At 42.0% G+C, this 21,117-nt stretch overlaps 1 protein-coding gene across 14 annotated transcripts in view; it reads left to right on the forward strand.

Moving 5' to 3' along the window:
- LYPD6B (LY6/PLAUR domain containing 6B) overlaps nt 1-21,117 on the forward strand; it is a 249,435-nt gene that overhangs the window by 41,426 nt on the left and 186,892 nt on the right. Inside the window, exon 1 of one of the 14 annotated variants that reach the window (XM_049097239.1) lies at nt 5,752-5,866. The exons of 12 other annotated variants lie outside the window; for them this stretch is intronic. The gene's annotated coding sequence lies outside the window, so the exon portion shown is untranslated. Of the gene's footprint in view, nt 1-5,751; nt 5,867-16,349; nt 16,452-21,117 lie in introns of those variants that run through there. One more of the 14 variants, XM_049097238.1, reaches the window with a different exon arrangement.

Genomic DNA, 21,117 nt, shown 5'->3' on the forward strand with positions numbered 1-21,117 from the left:
GCTACACCCCGTATGTACTGAATGAGTGTCTGTGGAAGTAGGACCCAGGAATCCGCATTTTAAACCCGTGCATCAGGAGAGTCTCAAGCAAATAGAATTTGAGACCTACTGTACTGTTGACAGGACTTGCAGTTCTGTATCATCTTGAGGCGGCGACCGTCCTCTCACGTATCCTAAGTCGCTGTGTGTAGGTAAGTTACTCAGTGCTTTGGTCCCCGGGCCCTCTTACCTTCATGTTTGGCCTTCATTGGAACACAGGGTGGATGACTCCTTGCCTCCACACCCCTACTCTCTACCTTTTGAAATTGTTACGTTTCTGTGGATTCATGCTTCTCTGCGATGGTGCATAGCTTCTCCAACCTTCCAAGACCTCTGGAAACCAGACTAAGCATGTAACTCTTTGGAGGTTTTTCTTTGAAGTGCTTAGGACCGAGGTTATTTGGAAACATTTTTTCTAATTACTAGTGGTCTGTGTTCACTGTTGGCTGGATTATATTATCCCACAATATGGTTACTCTGGCAGAGGGAGTAAAATATGAATAGATACGTTAGTATAATAAATGTTCTTTTGTCTAAAGTTGATCTTTCAGTTTTAACATTTAATTATGTGAGCATATTGTCTTTCTAAAAATTTGTTTATATATATTTTAAAAGTTTTATTTGTTATTTATAGCATGAGCAGGGGCAGGGGCAGAGGGAGAAGTGGGAGGATCTGAAGCAGACTCTGCACTGAGTATGGAGCCTAACTTGGGTCCTGATCCCACAACCCTGAAATCATGACCTGAGCCGAAATCAGGAGTTGGATACTCAACTGACTGAGCCACCCAGGTGCCCCGAGTGCGTTGTTATTTTGGTTTGATAATTTCTTCTTTGGTCCATTGGTTGCTTAGAAAAATCCTTAATGTCCAAGAGGAAATGCCAGCCACATTGCCTTGTGTCCTGCTTCTTCGTGGATGGTACCCATATTCTTAACAGTCTAAGAACATGATCCTTATGTGCAACTCTACCCCAGACATCCCTCCCAAAAGTGTATCTTCTAAGTAAGGGAATTCTTCTAAACAGTGTTCCATTTTGGATAGTACATACAATAATAAGACTCAAATTGAACACTGTTTAGGGGTAGGACCATGTGTGAGGCTTAAAGTGCTGTGGAGTTGACATGATAGTTGAGATTTCATAGTACTTCTTCACTTTATCAGGGCCAAGACACTAGGACAAAAGGTGTGAAGTTCTCTTGAAGGTAAATAGTTGCATCAAATAGACGATTTGCTCCTTTTGAGAAGAAAAGGGGAGATGATACAGTGTGGTCACTAAGAGAACAGTTTTTTAGGACCGGGAACTGAACAGAACTGCCACATGCTTCCTGGGTGTCTTTAGAGGAGGTATTTAGTCTCGCAAAGGCTGCTTCCTGTGCCCCGCCCCCCAAATGGTGATAATAATAGTACCTGACATAGTGAGCATCGAAAGATATAACACACGCTTTGCTTGGCATGTCGTAAGTGCATCTGTGTGCACGTCCAAGATTTTGTGAATGTTATTTTTTTTAAATATTGAGATGGTTACTTGGCCTGTAGTATAACAAACGTGGATAGAGAACATTTTAGGCAATTAATTCACCTTGAGTTGCATATAAATCTATTATAAATTCGACTCAGAGTTGCTTAATATATTTTAGTTCAGATTGAAAGGGGCTGATTATCATGCTGGCTTGGGATGGTGAGGTGGTTTCTGGGTGCCAAGGGAACTGCTGGGATTGGCTGTGTCCATTCTGGTTCCAGAGGGAAGATTGGTGGCATGCCTACATGCATTCCCCAGTCTTCTAAGTCTTTGATCCAGCAAGGTTTTCTTCATACATTTTTACACTTGATAGGAACAAACAATTCTGTAAGATAATTAAAATACTTAAATCTGATAAAATTTTTCCTGGTTTGATCACCCACACGACATGTATTTATGGTTTGGATATATTATATATCAGTGGATGTGCTTGAAAATGTAAGGAAAGCATCACTGTGGACAAGTAGGGGAAGTGAGTTTTAACACCTTTTGTCTATTAACCCCTGTTTTTTGTTAGTTTTAATTGTTGCTGTGCAGTCTTGCCCATCCTGTAGCTTGTAGGAGGACTTCTAATATGCACTTCAAAATATTTAAGTGGTTCAATAAAAAAGCAATAAAAGATCTGTTTAAAAAAAAAATCAAAATGGCTTAATTGTGCAGAAGCTGGAGGAGGGTGTTTGGAACACAGCCGCTGCAGCCAACTCATTTACTTTCCATAGCTGTGATAGAGATCTTGGCCCTTTGTGCTCCCGTTCTATGCTTTCTTCCTCTACAAACTGTGCCCAATGGTGTGTGATGGGGATGGAGACAACATACTCTGGGAACCTAAAATCTGTGACTCTGCCTTTTTTTTTTTTTTTTTTAAGATTTTATTTATTTGCCTGTCAGAGACCAAGCACACAAGCAGCGGGGAGTGGCAGGCAGAGGGAGAAGCAGGCTCGCTGTTGAGCAAGGAGCCCAATGTGGGGACTTGATCCCAGGATCCCGGGATCATGACCTGGGCCAAAGGCAGATGCTTAACCAACTGAACCACCCCGGCATCCTCTGCCTTGATTTGTATATTGGAGGGGTCAGGGAATTTTTGGTACTCTTTGCATATATTCCCATTGTCTCTGTGGTGAGGATTTTGAGTCCACACAGGATGTTGAATTAATGATAACAGATGTATCCTGAAAAAAGACTTTCTATTTCAGAGATACGTGAGTCTACCCTTTGAAGGATTTAAGCTTAACCTAAGGCATTACTATAACAGACTCACATGCAATTATATAGGCTTTTTAGCAAATGGACTGACCTTCTGACAGTGGTTCGATTTCCAACTGACCACTGAGTCCTAATGACCCACATGGTAAAATAAAATTGTGCACTATTAAGTCATATTAATGACTAAATCCTCTTTCTGGATCACTTCTTTCCATTTTAGGGTTGTTTTGTTTTGGCTCGAGCTAGAGGTCAGAGGTATTCCCAGAATGTTAGGAATGGAAATGATCTTTATCAATATTGCCATCAGTCTTAGCTTCTTTGTGCAAGATTGTTCTTATTAAATCAGACATAACAAAAGTCTGCATATAAGACTTAAATACACAGTCCTGCTATAAAAATCCTTTATTTTGCAGGCATACCTTTTTTCTTAAAAAGGTTATCTGTTAGGGGAGACAACTCAGGAGGCCCAATGATATTGGTTATATATAAGGCAAGTGAAGGCATGTTAAATATTTAAAACTTAATACAAAAACTCTAAGAATTTTTTTATTCATGTAATTAGTTAACTAATTTCTACTAAGTGCCTGTTATATGGCAGGCATAGATCTTTTTGAAACCCACAGGCTATAAGACCATAGCATTCAGCAACATCAGTGTGCTAAGCATGGGGACAGATAAGTGGTAATGTGTTCCTTTCCCATGAGTTTTGTGAGGTCACTTTGGATTTATTCTGATTGGTCAAAATTATCCTGAAAATATCTGGAAGTTGTGCATTAGACACAGTGCTTGAAGTGTGATGGCACACAGAGTAAACTGGGACTCCGTTCTTGATGCCTTATGTCTAAAAAGTAGAATGAAGTAATTTTGGGAAAACTTCACACAAACTGAGGTTTGCAATAACATAAAGTCTTATACATATTTTTTTTCATATTTTTTCATTTATACAAATCTTGTTTATTCCATTATACCTCCACATCTGGTGAAGTTGGGGTTTCAGATCTAGGTGAAGGACCTAAATGAAATGAAGTGCTTTGTCCTATGAATAAATGAGTAAATGAATAAGTGATTGAAAAGACTGCATGTACATCTGTCCATCTATGATAGATAGATTTTGACCATCATTCTAGCCTATGGAAAGTCTTTGGATCTTGTTTCAGGCATATTACATTTCCTCAGTCTTTGGTTTCAAGTTTTTGGTATTTTTAATAATCATACCAACTACATCCTCATCAATATTGTTAGCAGGCCAAGTCCAAAGATAAAGTCTTGAGCTACACTTTTCATGAGCTTCCCTTGGGCTTGTATTCATTATAATTGGCATTTTTTGTTTCACATAGGGACGAACCTACCTAAGTATACTATAGTCCAGTTTATATTTTTCTTGTCATCAAGTCATCTTTCTATCAGTCTACCCGTAAACCAATCAACACTTACTAGTGACTCCTGTGAATCCCCTATTATGCCACTTCTGCAATAAAAACCTAGAGGAGATGTAGGTTGTAAACTAATACAGGAAAAAGTAGCATAAAAGGACAGTTTTAAGATTATGTGACAACTTTAATCCAATTTTGAGGACCACTGGTTTGGCAACAATTGATCCAGGATGACGATTTGCTGGGAAGGTAGGGTGATAGTTGATGGGAGCAATAGTGGTATCCAGATTGGTTAAGAGAGCCAAGGAGGGAAGAAGAACTGGAAGGAGAGAGAGAGATTGATAGAAAGCCCGACAGACTAGAAAAAAAATGAAGCTTTCGGGGACTAGCCGTTTTAATTTATGATAGTGTAGGAAAGTAAGAAAGCTGGAAGGACTGGAGGTTGGGATTGGTGTGGGGGTTTGAGTTTAAGATGTCAAAGGAGATGGATAGGAGAAGGGATAGCAGAACTGAGGGGAAGGTGAAAATGTTGGTATTGAAGTCAAATAATTGTGAAGCTGAGGTGTTGTTAGGCTGTCTGCGTGCATGAAAGTCCTCTCAGATGACGGCGGGACTCGGGATGTCGTGAAGACCATGAACCAGGTGTCCCTGAAAACGCGGAAGTGACTAGGCAATCTTTACAAACCAAGACAGGTGTGCAGTTCTGGAAGCAGCCTTGGAATGTGGGATTCATGTGAAGCAGATACTGTGAGTCGATGCCCCATATCTGTTCTTCCTTGACCATATGATCATAATTTTTAGCTAGTACACGGCTGCCCAGGGTAAGACTGCATTTCCCAGCCTACCTGGTACGTAGGTAAGGCCACGTGATGAGTTCTGACCAGTAGCGTGTAAGTGGCCGTGGGCTTACACTGGACCCAGAGCTTCCTTAGAGAGGAAAGAAGTCCCCTCCCTTCTGGCTAACTTTGGTGTGCTTGTGCTCTTACGAAATGACAGCCCTCCTGTACCATGAGCTAGAAGATCGTGCTGAGGGCGGTAGAGCAATGAGCTAAGAAATAACCTTGGCTCCTCCTGCCCTCATGAGGCCCACCCCTAGTTAGTTTCTACGTGAGCGAGAAAGACGATGTCTTATCTCCTAAAGCCATTGCTATCTTGGGGTTCTGAGGTTCTGTCCCTCACAGTCAAATGAATCCTTCACATAGCTCAGGACTGGGGGCGGGGGGTAGAGCAGAACAGGCATCAGAAAGGGAAGAGGCAACAGCTCGGAGGGAGCCAGATTTCAATTTAAGTCAGAAGGTGGAAACAGTGTTTTGAAAAGCGTTTATGGATGCGGAAGGGCTATTCTACGTGGGGCCAGGGCTGCCAGAATGTACAGTGGAAAGCTTTGAGGACAATAGCTGCCAAAGAAAGCAAGGGTGGAGAACAGTTTGGAAATGCAGAGATGGGAATTTACATTCTGGCAGAGATCAAAGTAGTCCAGGATGCAAGGAGGTCACAGGAGCTGACCTCGGACTCCAGCAGCAGGTGTTTGATGTGGTCGTATTGGTCCAGATGCAACTAACCCGAAACAGGGAGGAGGCCCGATGACCGGAACAAACTGGAAGTGAGGTCTGTTGGTGCTGAGGCCTGGGACAGGAATAAGCCTGGTCTAATGGGATCTCACGATAGACTGTCAAGATACCCTCTCAGCTTTCTGTGAGTGAGGCTGGAAACTGTTAGAGAAGGAAATAGAGGTAATATACTGCCTATTGTTCTGGGAAAATCTCTGGTGGTTTCTGATGATCTCTACTTTTTCTCCGAGTGCTTACAGGCCACCTCTTTAAAGATCAAGGTTAAGCATTTTCCCTGGATTTGACATTTTGAGCTGCACATGGCTCACTGCTCATTACCTAGACATGAGCTAGATGTCTTTATTCTTTCCACGTGTGTATTCTAACGTCACACTTTCTTTGTTACCTACGGCCCTCACGGTTGGTGATTTTTCTCTTTCCTCAAGACTTTGCTTTAACATTCCTTGCGTATATTAAGAATCTGCACCTTATTCACCCACAAGAGCTAAAGAAGTAATCTGATTTTCCCTGATTTATGGTGGTCGCTTTAAATTATTTTTTTCCCCACTTACTCCCAGCGCCACTGGTTTGGGGATACATTTTCTGCTTCATCTGTGATTCTTATCAATCACTTTGAGACTCCTTTGCATCAACTTTGTCCTTCTAATTATAATGGACCAAGAATTTTCTTGACTTTTTTTTTTTTTTTTTTTTTGAACCTGATCTATTCCAATGGAATATGACTTTGGTATTGTGGAGTTGATATAACGTGGTGAAGCAATAATGGGTAAGATGGACATGTATAATGAATGAGGAGACTTCTCCCAGCAAATAAGAAAATAACTACCTACTTAATTTTTGGTCCTGTTCTAATTATTTTTGGTCCCTGTGTGTGAATGAATATACATAAATAGTATGTAGAGTAAGACTCTATTTTTTCCCTTCCTTTTTAAATGTTCACTGTGAGGATTTTAATGCCAGAATGTAATTTCACTAAATGTGAATGACCTTCGGACATAGGAATGATTGGACTCGGGCTCCCTTAAGCACAAATAGAATAAAGCTTTGTAACTTCTAGGATGCCAGGGACATGATATAATCTTGAGGACAGGCTTTACATGTAAAGGTCATAATTAGATTTGCTGAAACAAATATCCAAAGGATTGTTTGAAAAATACCTCCTGAACCCCAGGCAGTTGGAAATGAATAGTTAGAGGAGACTGCTACTCTGGGGTTAACCACTTGGGCATTAAGTTCTGGATGTGGTAGCTATTGGAGCAAGAGAGTAATTATGCATTTCCTATAAGACTGGAGTTCTTGAAAGCATTCATTAACTCTCAGATGGATTCTTCTTTGGAAAGAAGAATGAATAAAATTAGATTTTACTCTGAGCTTAGTTTAAACGAAGCGACATTTATGGACAACAAGAACATGAGCACCATTTGCAATCCCTAGATTTTCATGTCTGATCCTTGTCAGTAGGTGGGTCTAACTTGTTCATTGTAATGAGGGGGAAACCAGCACTGTGTCGTTGCTTCCTTTGCTTGGCATTGCTTAGCCACTTGCCAAAGGACATTTAAGGAGGATGCGCGTGAATCAAATAGCAACTCCAAAAATAGCTCTCAAAAGAAAAATCATTAATGAATATGTCCTTGTTTTGGCTTGTGGGGCTTTCAGTGTTCAAGAAATTCTGGTTTAGAAGAGGGCAGCATGGACGCCATAGCTGATGGACTAAGACAAAGTCAAAAGTTGAAAGGACCTTTCTCAAGAGGATGGCGTGCAGTCCCATGTGATAGCATGCTCCCAGATAAACAGTTAAAGACCTTTCATTCTTTTTTTTTTAATTTTTATTTATTTATGATAGTCACACACACAGAGAGAGAGAGAGAGGCAGAGACACAGGCAGAGGGAGAAGCAGGCTCCATGCACCGGGAGCCCGACGTGGGATTCGATCCTGGGTCTCCAGGATCGCGCCCTGGGCCAAAGGCAGGCGCCAAACCGCTGCGCCACCCAGGGATCCCACCTTTATTCTCACAGTGAAAATTAGTATGTGTGTGTCTAGCTGGGCTTTTTTTTTTTTTTTTTCTTCCTCAAATGGGAGTTTGGTTAAGCACAGAAGTGATTTGTATGTACTTGGTCTAAACAGTAAAACTTATTTACTCTTAGCTAATCAGGGTAATTATTGTTCCCTGTTTGATGTTGAAGATCTTGGACTTGGACTGAGAGCAAAATCATGAATGGGCCCTGCAAGAAGGCACAAGACCAAGTAAGAGGTGTCAAGGAACTAGGAGGGAGGAAGGGCCAGTGTGACAGCGAGAGGGTGAGAAAGTGATGGATAGATCAGTAAAAAGGACACCAGAGGGACAGACAGCTGAATGGGGATGGGGAGATGTGCAGGGAGGAAGGAATATGCAGAAATGCACATAAGCAGGGGAGGGATGGTGGAGAGAGAAAAATGGGGAGTAGTGAGTCAACAAGTTTGCCCAGGTCTTGTGTTCCTGCCTGAATTCCCTCGTGGTGAGTCATCACAGAGCAAATGCAAGTTTATTGGAAGCCAGTTAATGAAGGGAAAACCATTTGAGGAGCAGGTGACAGATTTACCCTATGGGTTAAATTTCTTTATTTCCACTTAGTCTATGCTTTCAGATCTTGAACTTGGGTCCTGAGCTACGTTAATCATTACTGAATATTAATATGGAAATGAGTTTACACTGTTGCAAGTCCCAGTTTCAATCAGTAAGTAATTATGAAAATTAGTCTTAAAAATGCTGTGAAAAGGTGTTGCTTTCCAGGCAATAATTAAACCTCTCAGCCATCTCTGGGTGGTTGATTTTTTTGTGGTTTTTGTTTTTGTTTTTTTCTAAACTTTATGCAGGTGGGAAAAGACAGTGAGTTGCTGCCGAGTTATTCATTAGTGGAGGTAGGTAAAGTTTCCATCAAGGGGAAAAGGGAATGAATGGAATGTTTTGTGACCAAAGATTAAAAGATCAGCTGCTTTCTTTTGACCCAAAGGAAGGATTTTTTTTTTTTTTAAGTTGGAATAGAACCTTTAAAACTCTGGTTTTCATAGGTTTTTTTTTTTTTTTTTTTTTTTTTTTTTGAGCCAGTTCTCAAAAATGGAGCTACATCTCTGTCCTCAGAGGGAGCCAACCAAACATGCTTGCCAATTTCAGTTTCTGGCAATTAGTAAACAGGTGCTCAAAAATAGCAACACGTAATGGTTGTTATCGTGGTCTCTGGAGGGCCATGGGAGCTGAGCATTACCCCAGAAGCACAGCCTGACAGGCTTGGAGGCGTGCTGCTCTGGTGGCAGGCACCGTGCACCTTTGTCTTCCTACTCCCCGACCACCTGCCCCCAAGAGAGAACCTCTCCCGCTAGAAGGGCAGACCGAATCCTCTTCGAGACTCTTTCAAGGGTGAAGCCTTCGAGGACGTGGTCTAGATCCGGGCACTCTTCAACCTTACATTTGCAAAAGTTGCAGCATCAGCGGGTATTAGAAATCTCCTTTTCTGCACACCAGACCTAGACACCCACAGGGTGGGGGAAAAGCGTTGCCAGATAAAATATAGGACACCCAGTTACACCTGAATTTCAGAGAAACAATGAGTGAAACATTATTCATTGTTGATGTGAAACTCCCAGTAACTGGGAAAAGGAACTCAGTGGTTTTTCCTTTCCCCATAAAAGGAAATGGCCGTTGGATTTGCACCGGCTGTTAATTTGCTGAACTGGCCAGCCAGCTTGCAGCACCTCCCCTGGGCAGTGCCAGGCCCCTGACAGTCTTGGCTGGGCAGCCGGTGGGCTTGTTGTTATGTGTTGATCTGTTCGAGAATCCTTGTATCTTCTTCCAGAAGGGCACAGAGAGAACCGGGAGTAATTGTCAAAGGAAGAAGGCCGGGGTTTTGGACTAGATCTCATCAGAGATTTATACAAGTTAGAGCAGGCAATAAAACAAGCCTCCTAAATTAGGTTGCTTTACGGACTTGAGGGGAAGTCTGTGGCTGTTGATTCATCAGTGAGAAATACAAGTCTGCTTATGTCTAAGCATCAGCACTTTCTTGGGCTATTTGGTCATTCCGTCACGTATCCTACATGATTTTCAGCGCACAGACACAAGAGTTATTTAATGAGGAAATAGAAGGGAGTATAATTTTTAAAAATTGTCGAGTCGAATACTTTTTTTCTTTTTATGACTTCGAGGCAGTATCTTTTACAGAACTTGCAAATAAAAATTGTGAGTAATTGCTTCCTTGTTATAACTTTGCCCTTTGTTGGCTTTTTTGAGGGTGTGAACGTAGAGTGGCGGCGAATCCTAGGAGTGATGAGACCCGGCCCCAGCGCTCTTTCTGGATTATTTCCATTGTGAGTGTTATCAACATTGATAGCTCTTCTGAATTTTATTGTAAATTCCTGAGACTTACATCTTTGGAGCTTACCCTAATTTTTATGTTCCCCAACTGACTTGGATCCATGTTGTCAAAACCCATTTTCCCTGCGTGAGTTGTGTAGGACATGCCCAAGGGCGGTGAAAAAGGGGTTGGATTTCTTCTTGCGTGGATTCTGTAAGTTGAGCTTATTTGCTTCTTGAGTACATTGGAACTTTGACATATCTATTCTAGAGACGTAGATGTAGAGATATATGTAGATAAATATGGATAGGTATAGGTCTATAGGTTTTTTAAAGTCCCACTGCTTCAACAATGGATAGTTTAAGACAAATGTGAGATGACGGGACTTTGACGCACTGCTACATCCTGCACTTTTACAAGGGTCTCGTGCCTTTCCCGCATATTGAACTGTCACAGCGATGATCAGTGGTTAAGGATGCCTCCTGAATTCCTGCCCAGCTGCCAGAACAACTGCCTAAGTAAGGTTTCCTGATGTCCAATGACTGTTAATATCCTCTACATACAACTGGTCCGGAGCTGAGATTCTGAAGGCGTGCTGTCTGTACTTTAGTGAAATCTATAAAGAAGCTTCATTCTTGGTCTCCATTGGACGAGGGGAGGCAAGCAAAGGCCCTTCAGAGCGTACAGAAGCCCTTCGTTAACATCTAGTTCTTTAGAGATCAGAGTGGGTCTCTGAACTGCCCGGAGACTCTCGGGAGGATCGCGCCAGTGCCAGGAAGAGGTAAGGCATGTCCCAAGGTCCTCGTCCTTCACCACACCCCACCCTGAGTCTGGAACTCCAAGACTGTCGAATACCAATACCTCTGAATGATGAAGTGAGTCCTGGTAACCAGGATGCAGCCATGCCCACCTGAGGCTTCCCAGAGATCCCCAAAGCTTTGTGTGTGGCCCCAGGAGCCATGTCTAACCTAGGATTGAATTCCTCTCTTTGGAGTGGCTCACCTTCAGGAATACAGTGTTCCACCCAGGGACGTTTAAAACCTTGTTTTCCAAAAGATGGGAAAGAGGGCTAGCCCTCAGGGTAGGGCCCACCTGACGACCCAGTCGAAGTCAGAGCACTTGCAAGCTTGTTGGCACAGTAGCGTGGTATTTACTAAGCGGCCAGGGCCTTTGGTCAGAAGTGGCTTCCTCGATTCGCACGGGCCACATAGAGCTGTTCTCAATGGGAGTGGTCCCTCCGTTGTCCCAGGGCTGTTGTTCCGATGCGTGGTCTGTCCTCATCATGTTCAGTATGAGGAATTTCACGTCGTTTTGTAAAGAGAACCATTTACACCGGCTTATTTCCTGTTAGGAAAAGATTGTTAGGGGTTGCTGGGAAGGGATGGGGTATGGGGCAGAGCATGTGATAGTCTAAACCGGATCACACCATATTTTAATAGAGTTGTGGTCCTTTCCTTTGGGCCCAGGCGAGTCCCCAGAAGGCTTCTCAACTCCACGCTCCACACAGTCCTGCTAATCAGTTGTTGTTGACACATGAGCTGATGACAGGGGCCACTTCCAGTTTAGAAGGATTATTTCTGGGATCCCTGGGTGGCTCAGCGGTTGAGTGTCTGCCTTTGGCTCAGGGTGTGATCCCGGAGTCCTGGGATCAAGCCCCGCATCGGGCTCCCTGCATGGAGCCTGCTTCTCCTCCCTCTTCTTATGTCTCTGCCTCTCTCTTTGTGTCTCTCATGAATAAATGAACAAAATCTTTTTTTTTTTTAAGGGTTATTTTCTCTGCTGATTTCTCTGGAAATTTGCCTTGAAAATTAGCTCTGGGAGTCTTTTTAAAAGCAGGGTTCAGGTTGAAGTCCTTTGGCCTTAGTGGAAAGAGGGCAGGTCTTGAGACAGAAGGGTGGTCTGCAAGGGATTGGGCGTAAGGAACCCTTGCTTTCTACCCCAGGCCCCCTCGCCCTGTCACCAGTGGACAGCAGGGCCCTGGATGGGACTAGAGGACCCTTAGAAGGGACCCTTAGCTTCCACTAGAGCTAACCAGCTCATTTATCCTCTTCTCGGTGAGTTTAGTTGCTCCTCATACCCTCTCCCACGGGGCCGTATGAACGTAATCTGTTTTATTAGCTGGGTCTTTAAAATGGGAGCTTCAGGGATCCCTGGGTGGCGCAGCGGTTTGGCGCCTGCCTTTGGCCCGGGGCGCGATCCTGGAGACCCGGGATCGAATCCCACGTTGGGCTCCCGGTGCATGGAGCCTGCTTCTCCCTCTGCCTGTGTCTCTGCCTCTCTCTCTCTCTCTGTGACTATCATAAATGAAGGAAAATTAAAAAAAAAAATGGGAGCTTCACGTAAGCTTGTTGTAAGGCTAAATGAATCCATCGTTGAACCTAATAACAATTTAGAATCCTCCTTTCAAAACGACTATATGGGCTAGGCTGTGAGTTCCCCAGAATGTGGAGCGTAAAAAGCAAGACAAATAAAAATATGCTTTCCATCTGGGCTCACACTAACCCGGATCCCTCCTGCTGCCCCCTCCTTGTGACAGTTTTACCCCACACTCCTGATGCGCCAAACAACCCTTGTCAGGGCGCTCATCTGGCAGGACAGAGCGGTGTCCTCAGACGGAACACGTCTACTTAAACCAGGGACTCTCCTGTAGTCCGTTCGGCAGCTTCAGTAGTCGCTCCGGGCCCGCTGTTGGTCGGTGCTACGTGGGCCCGAGCCGCGCGCCTCCAAACCCGGCCGCCGGCCCGGCTTCCCGCAGCAGCACGAGGGAGCGGGCCACCCCTGGGGCTGCGCTCCGGCCTCAGGCAGCCTGGATGTGGCGGGTGACGGGGACAGGGCGAGCAGGGCTGAGCCAGCGACTGCTGCAGATGCCGAGGCTCAGGGAATACCTGGCGGGCCACCGGGTGTAGTTGTGCCCGTTGTTCATCGCATGAGGGCACCGGGCCACGGGGCTCAGCGGGCCACACGTCAACCCTCGCTGTGGTGCCAGGTGGTGACGCTGGCCTGGACAGAGAGGCCTGGCTCACGGCTCGCGTGGACCCCGGGTGGGGACCCCCACGCCGGGTGCGCTCCCGGGGCGCCTCTCCCACGGTGGCACCTGTTCCTGATGTGTCTGTACGATGGGGCCCGGGGCCTAACACCTGCTCCCGGGGCCTGGGACCAGCCGGACTACCGTGGCCCCTCTGGATCCGCTGTGGCCTCGGGAGCTCAGGAGTCAGGCGGGAGGCCCCGTGGCTCGAGGGGGTCCCGGGGCGCACCTGCAGCACCCCTGGCCCTCCTCCATAGTCGGGGCGGCCACCGTGGGCCGGAGCAGCCCCCGCAGGCCCCTGTGTGCGCGGGCGGAGCCTGTGTTCGCAGTGACCTTCTCTGCGGGGAAGCTCCTCTCCGCGTCGTCCAAGCCACCTCGGCAGCGGGACGGACTGCACCTGGGCCGCAGGACGTCAGTGGGAAAAGGGCAAATGCAGGAGGGATTATCCGAGCGTGAGAAACACAGGGCCTCGCAGTGAGGCGGGTTTCTGGCGACTTGTGCTAAGAGGAGGCTGAAGCATTAGCACTTCTGTGGGAGGGACCTGGGCTTCGGCTGTGCTGTGTGCACGTGTGCTTCTGCGCGTGTGTGCACGCGTGTGCCCGGCCTGCAAAGGAAACCTGAGAGTCTGGGCTGCTCGTGTTCCTGCGGCCGGGCCTGGGAGACTAGGCGAGATCGCGGTGACGGGGACGCCAAGCAATGGGTGCCCCAGGTTATCTGTAGGGAGGAAAGGGCTGGATTAAGGGCAGAAAGTTCCTGAAGAGGAGCACGGCTGGTGGCACTTGGCCGAGGTCGTCTTCACACGTCCCTCTGCTCCTCCGCTTTCTCTTTCTCACGCAAGGGCGTGTGGAACCCCCCAAACCACCGATGCCCCCACCTGCCACCTCCCTGCACAAGTCCCCGCACAAGTGACCGTGAGCAGGAACAGGCGTGACCCCCAGAATCGGCCACTGTTTTCGCAGCCTCCTCGGTGAAGGGCTCCGCGGCGCTGCGAGTCTGGCGGGTTCCTGCGGTAAAGGCATGGCCGGTGGGTATCCAGTGGCGACGTGAGCTGATGTTTACAGAAAGGAAAAAAGTGTCATCTGATATGAGCTCAGAAAACTGCTGCCACAGGCCTTTGAGACAATTAGTTGAGACTATTTCACAGGGCATTAAGCTTAACAATGTCAGTCTGTTCCTAAATGCTCTTCGGGAAAGTTTCTGCAAGGAGGCCAAAACTTAGGTTGGCAAAAGGGCAACCTCAAATAGGCAATCTCATCTTTTTTTTTTTTTTTAAGCAGCTTTTTTGAGATAAAACGGACCTACAATAAACTGCACGTATTTAAAGTGTAATTTGCTAAATCTTGACATGTATATATCTGAGAATATCACCGTAGCCAAGACAGTGAACACATTCGTCATGCCTAAATGCTTTCTTGTGTATGTTTTTTTTTTTTCTTTTCTTTTTTTTTTTTTTTGGTAATCCCAACCTCCTGACCCCCTTCTCCTGGTGGGGAAATGTCTTCCGTCACTCTAAGTTGGCTTGCGTTTTCTAGAGTTTTAAGGGTACGGTGTATATTCATTTTTGTCTGGCTGCTTTCAGCGTAATTATTTTGAGATTCCTACACATCGTGCGCATCGTTAGTCCATTTGTTTTACTGGTGAGTGGGCATCCCATTGTGTGGTCACGCCACAGTCTGTTCATCCATTCACCTGTCGATGGACAGACACTTGGACTGTTGGCAGCATTGGGCTAGTACAAGCTACTATGAGCGTTTACGTAGAAGTCTTTGTATGGGTGTGTATGTTCTCTTCTCTCAGGAATGGGTCATAGGAGTTGTAGGTTTCGTCAACTACCACACTGTTTTTGGAAGAGTCATACCATTTTATGCCGCCATCGAAATGGGGGTTCCATTACTGGTGTGAGTTCCATTTCCACTGAATCCTTGCCAGCACTTGACAGCATGTAAGCCTCTTTTACTTCTTTGTGGTGTTAATATTTCTTGAGTAATGGTGTTGCACATCCTTTACATGCTATTTACCATTTGTATATCTTGGATGTGTCCATTTACAAAATGGGGTGGTTTTCTCATTATTCACTTGTTTATCCTTATATATTTCTGAATGCAAATCTTTTATCAGGTATATGCTTTGCAAATATTTTCTCCTAGTCTGTGGGGAAATGCCTTCTGCCTTCTGTGGCTTGTCTTTTTATTCTGACAGTGCCTTTCAAAGAACTGAAATTTTAAATTTTGATGAAATCAAATTTATTGATATATATTTTTTTGTTTGTTTGTTTGTTTTTCATTTGCAGACCTTGCTTTGGGTGTCACATCTAAGAAATCTTCACCCAACCTGAAGCCACAAATATTTTCTCCTCCATTTTTTTCTAGCAGTTTGAAAATTTCAAATTGTACATTTGGGTCTGTGATCTGTGTGGATTTAATTTTTTTTTCAGTTGGAGCCAAGTATGGATCAAATTTAAACTTTTTGCAAATATACATCCAGTTGTCCAGCACTGTTTGCTAAAAGGTATTTTTTTCCTCCATTGAATGGCCATTACGTACCTGTTAAAAAATCAGTTGTTTATATGTTTATTAACATGTCTATTCCTTTTTATTTATTTTTATTTATTTATTTTTTAATAAATTTATTTTTTATTGGTGTTCAATTTACCAACATACAGAATAGCACCCAGTGCTCATTCCATCAAGTTAACATGTCTATTCCTGAGCTCTGTTCTGTCTCGTTGACCTGTGTGCCTATCCTGACTTGATTACTTCAACTGTGTAATAAATCTTGAAATTAAATAGTAGTTTCTGTTTCTCTGGGTTTTTTGCTTTTTTCAAATGAATTTTAGAATTGGCCTGTCACCTTCTCTAAAAAGCCTCTTGCGATTTTGGTTGGATAGTGTTAAATCTTTAGACTGATTAAGGGAGAACTGCCATCTTAACAATATCTCCCTTCCAATCTGTGAATAAGGCTGTAACCCTCTATTCAGGTTTTCTTTTCTCTGTTTCATTAATGTTTTCAGTAAAGAGTTCCTTCCCATTTTTGTCAGGTTTATCCTTCAGTGGTTATTGTTTTTAATGATAATATAAATGATTTAAGATATTTTTTAAATCACTATTTGCAAAAAGAAAAAAATGACTATTTGCTCCTGATATGTAAAAATACATTTTTTTTTATATTGAGCTGGTATCCTGCAACCTTACTAAGGTCAATTATTAGTAGTTTTATTGAGAATTTTCTTAAATTTTCTATATGTATGGTCATGATATCCTCCATTAAGGTATTTTTACTTCTGTCTGGATGCCTTTTATTCCATAGATTGACTTACTCTACTGACTAGATGCTTCTGTAGAGTGGAATAGAAGAGGTGAGAGGAGACATCCTGGTACTTGATGACAGAGGAAGGTATGCAGTCTTCTGTTGAGTGTGATTTTAACTGTAGGTGTCTTATGGATATCCTATTAGATTCAGGAAGTTCCTTCTGTTACTAGTATGCTGGGTGCTTTTTTATTTTCTTTTATCAGGAAGAGATGTTGTATTTTGTCAAGTGATTTTTCTGTCTCTTGAGATAATCATATGGTTTTACTTTTAAAGTCTCCTAATAGGGGCACCTGGGTGGCTCAGTGGTTGGGCGTCTGCCATTGGCTCAGGGCGTGACCCCGGGGTCCCCAGATTGAGTCCCACATTGGGCTCCCTGCAGGGAGCCTGCTTCTCCCTCTATGTGTCTGCCTCTCTCTCTCTCTCTCTGTCTCTCATGAATAAATAAATAGAATCTTAAAAAAAAGTCTCCTAATATAGTAAATTATATCATTTTTATTTTTCTGATGACTTTATACCAACCTTGCATTCCTGCAATAAAACCTATGGGATTATATGTTATCTTCTATATTAAATTCAGTTTGCAAAAATTTTGTTTAGAATTTTTGCATCTATTCATAAGAGATAGTGGTTTGCAGTTTTCTTGTAACGTCTTTTCTGCTTTTGGTATCAGAATGATGTTTCACAGAGTGAGTTGAAAGTATTATTATTACATTATTCTTTTTAATTTTTCTAGAAGGGCATGTGTGGAATTTATATTCTTTCTTCATTAACGTTTGCTGGATTCACCAGTGAATGTATCTGGGTATTTTGTTTGTGGGAATGATTTAACTATGAATCCAAGTTCTTGAGTAGATACAGAGGTATTAAGGTTATCAATTTCGTGAGAAAACTTTGGTAGTTGTGTCTTTCAAGGATTTTTTCATTTAATCTGTGATTTTGAAGTTATTACTATAAAGTTCATAATATTCTTTCATTCTTTTAACATCTGTTGAATATGTTGTGATGTTAACTCTTTTTGATGTTTATAATTTGTGTTTTTTCTTTTGTTTTCCTAATCTACATACAGTGTTATAAAATTATTGCTCTCAAAGACTAAGCTTTTAGTTTTCTTTTCTTTTTTGGCCTTCTACTTGATTTCTGCTCTCGTTTTTCCTTTCTTATGCTTATTTTTGGAACTTATTTTCTCTCATTTCTAGTTTAAGATAGAAACCAAGTTCATTGATTTGAGGCTTTCCCGAAGCATTTAGCATTTAGGCATTTAGTGCTATAAATTTTTTCTAAGGGGATCCCTGGGTGGCTCAGCGGTTTAGCGCCTGCCTTTGGCCCAGGGCGCGATCCTGGAGTCCTGGGATAGAGTCCCGCGTCGGGCTCCCGGCATGGAGCCTGCTTCTCCCTCCTCCTGTGTCTCTGCCTCTCTCTCTCTCTCTCTCTCTCTCTCTCTCTATTTCTATCATAAATAAATAAACCAATCTTTAAAAAAAATTTTTTTTCTAAGAGTCCCACATACTCTGTTTTCATTGAATTCAGAATACTCTCTAATCTTATTTTAACCTTTTCTTTGACTCCTGGTTTAGGTTTATGTTTTAGTTTACAAACATTTGGGGATTTTCCAGAGATCTTTATTGCTAATTTAATTCTATGTAGTCAGAGAACTATGACTTGAAATATTTTTAATCTACTCAGATTTGATTTATAGACCAGAATATGTTCTGTCTTGTTAAATGTTCCATGTGCACGTGAAGACAGTTTATTCTACTTTTGATTGGTATTCTATAATTGCTAACTAAGTCAAATTGATAGTAAATTCTTAGTGATTTTCTGTCTACTTGTTTGATCAATTATTGAGAGAGGGGTATTGAAATCTCCAGTTATAATTATGGATTTGTCTAATTCTCCTTGCAGTTCAAGGAGGTTTTTGTTTTTTGTTTTTTTCTCTCTCTCTCATATATTTTGAAGCTCTGTTAATAGATTCATAAATGTTTGGGATTATTCTGTCCTCTTGATTAATGACCACTTTATGAAATAGCTATTTTTAGTCCTAGAAACATAACTATATAAAATATATTGCTCTGAAATGTACCCTGTCTGGTGTTGTCACTCCAGATTTTTTTTTTTTTGGACTAGCATGGTATATCTTCTATCAATTTAATTTTAATCTATTTATATCTAAAGTATGTTTCTTGTAAGTAGCATATGGTTGGGGTATATCTTTTTCATCCAACTGACAATATTTGACTTTAATTTTTGGGGTATAAGGCTGCTTGTAGTGAATGAGATTATTACTTTTTACATAGGCTTCATGCCCAGCATGGAACCCAACATAGGGCATAAACTCACAACCCCGAGATCAGGACCTGAGATGAGCTCAAGAGTCAGACATGCTTAACCAACTGAGCCACCCAGGTGCCCCTGAATGTGATTACTGATATGGCGAAGTTTAAGCCTTTCATCTTGCTGCTTGTTTTCTAATTGGTCCTCTGGGTTCTTTGTTCCCTTTTCCTGTTTCTCAGGCTTCTTTTAGATTGAGTTTTTTTTTTAAGATTTTTATTTGATCTTATTAGCTAATTTAAACCTTATTAAAGCTTATTAGCTTTATTTTTTGTAATTGTTGCTATAACTTATATTTTATGTCTTTAACTTATCCTAGTCTGCCTCAAAGTGATATTATTTCACTTCACTCATAGTATAAGAATTTTATAATAGTATACTTTTATTTCTACTCCTCTCCCCAGCCTCTAATGCTATTTTTTCATACATTTTAGTTCTATATCTGTAGGAAATTCCACAATACACAGAAAAGATTTTTGTTTAAACAGACCTTGATTTATTAAGAAGACTTAAATAATAAGAGACAGTCTTGTGTTTATCTGTATACTTAGGATTTTTGGTATTTCTCACTCCTTTCTGTAGATCTATTTTCCACTTTGTATCTTTTTTTTTTCTTTTGTTTGAAAGACTTGAATATTTTTGTAGTGCAGGTCCTAAAGCAATTTCACCTTTGTTTTTGAAATATATTTTTACTAGGTATAAAGTTCTAGACTGATGGGTTTTTTTTTTCCCCTTTCAGTATTTTTAAAGATGTTGAGCCATCTTCTCACTCACATTGTTCCTGGCGAGAAATCTGCTGTGCTCCTGATCTTTGTTCCTCTGGACATAATGTGTCTTTTTTCTCTGATCGTTTTTTAGCATTTTCTTTTTTACTACTGTTTTTGAGGATTTTGATAGTTATGTGTCTTGCTATAGTTTTATTTATGTTTCTCATGCTCTGGGTTCATTAAGTGTTTTAGACCTGTAAGATGATTGTTTTAATCAAATTTGGAAAACATTTAGCTCATTTATTTCTCTTGCTTTTATCTTTAAGGGAACTCCAGTTATATGTAACTTAGGTAACAGAGTTGTTTTATAGTTCACTGATGCTCTATTTTTTTTAAATTTGTTTCATTTTGGGGAGTTTTTATTGCTATGTTGTCAAGTTTCCCGATCTTTTGTTCTATAATGTTTAGCCATTAATTGTCTTCAATGTGTTTTTCATCTCAGAGGTTGCAATTTCTTTTGTAGAAGTTTGATTGGAGGTTTAAACATTTTTTTCTTTTAAAAAACTTAAGTAGAGATAGATTACAGCTACAATAGCTTTAATGTCCTTGTCTGTCAATTCTAACATCTGTGTCTGTTCTGGGTGATTTTGGATGATTTTGTTTTCTCCTGCTTCTTAGGCTGGTAATCTTTATTTGCTGGACATTGTGAATTTTATCACCTTGGGTGCTGGATATTTTTGTATTCCTATAAACATTCTTGAGCTTTGTTCTAAGATGCAGTTTGGTTTTTTTGAAAGTTTGACCATTTTTGGTAATTTTTATATTTGCTAGGCAGACCATAGTAGCATTTAGTTTAGAGTTAAGTATTCTCCACTACTGAGTGAGGGCCCTTCTGAGGACTATATTCTATGCCCATGAATTATGAAGTTTTACAATCTGGCTAATGGAAATGGCAACTGTAGAATATTACATATTATATTCCATTTTAATGTAAAATATACATATATTATGGATGTTTCCCTTATTTATGTAGTTATTGTTTTATGAATACATATAATGTGATAGACATCAGACATAGAATAGCAAAAAAAAAACCTTGTTCTCAAGGAGTCTGCATTCTGTGGCTGGAGACTTACAGGGCAGTAGTTATATAAGATGTCAGGTAGCAATATGTGCTTTGAAGAAAATCAGAGTAAGGGGAGTGAACATGATGGTGAGTGGGATAGGGTACAGAAATATGCATGGAAGTAATTCCTTGGAAAGATGACATTTGAATAGAAATTAGAATATGAAGTAAAGGATCATGCCAGGTGGCTCTCTGGGGGAAAGACATTCTAGATATTTGAATAAGTGCTAAGATGGAATGAATAGCAAGGAGGATGGGTTTGGCTTGTTTTGAGGAAGATCAAAGAGGTTGGTATGGTTGGGGTGCTGGTAGAAAGTAAGGGAAGGAACGGGGTGGGGGAGATCATATAAGGCTTTGCTGCATGTGATAAGAACTTTGGGTTTTGCTCTGAGGGTGATAGGAATCATTTAGGGGTTTTGAGAAAGGTAATGGTATGACCTGCCTTACCTTTTTGAAGGTATGCTATGTAGCCATGTGGAGAATTGACTGTAGGTGAAGGGCAGTAATAAGATCAGATTAAAAGCTGTTATAATCATTCAGACCAAAGCAGTTGGTAGTGGTGAAGGCAATGGGGAAATAGGCTCAGGAT

Source organism: Canis lupus, chromosome 19 (genome assembly GCF_003254725.2).
Source record: "Canis lupus dingo isolate Sandy chromosome 19, ASM325472v2, whole genome shotgun sequence".
In the NCBI taxonomy this organism is placed as follows: Eukaryota; Metazoa; Chordata; class Mammalia; order Carnivora; family Canidae; genus Canis; species Canis lupus.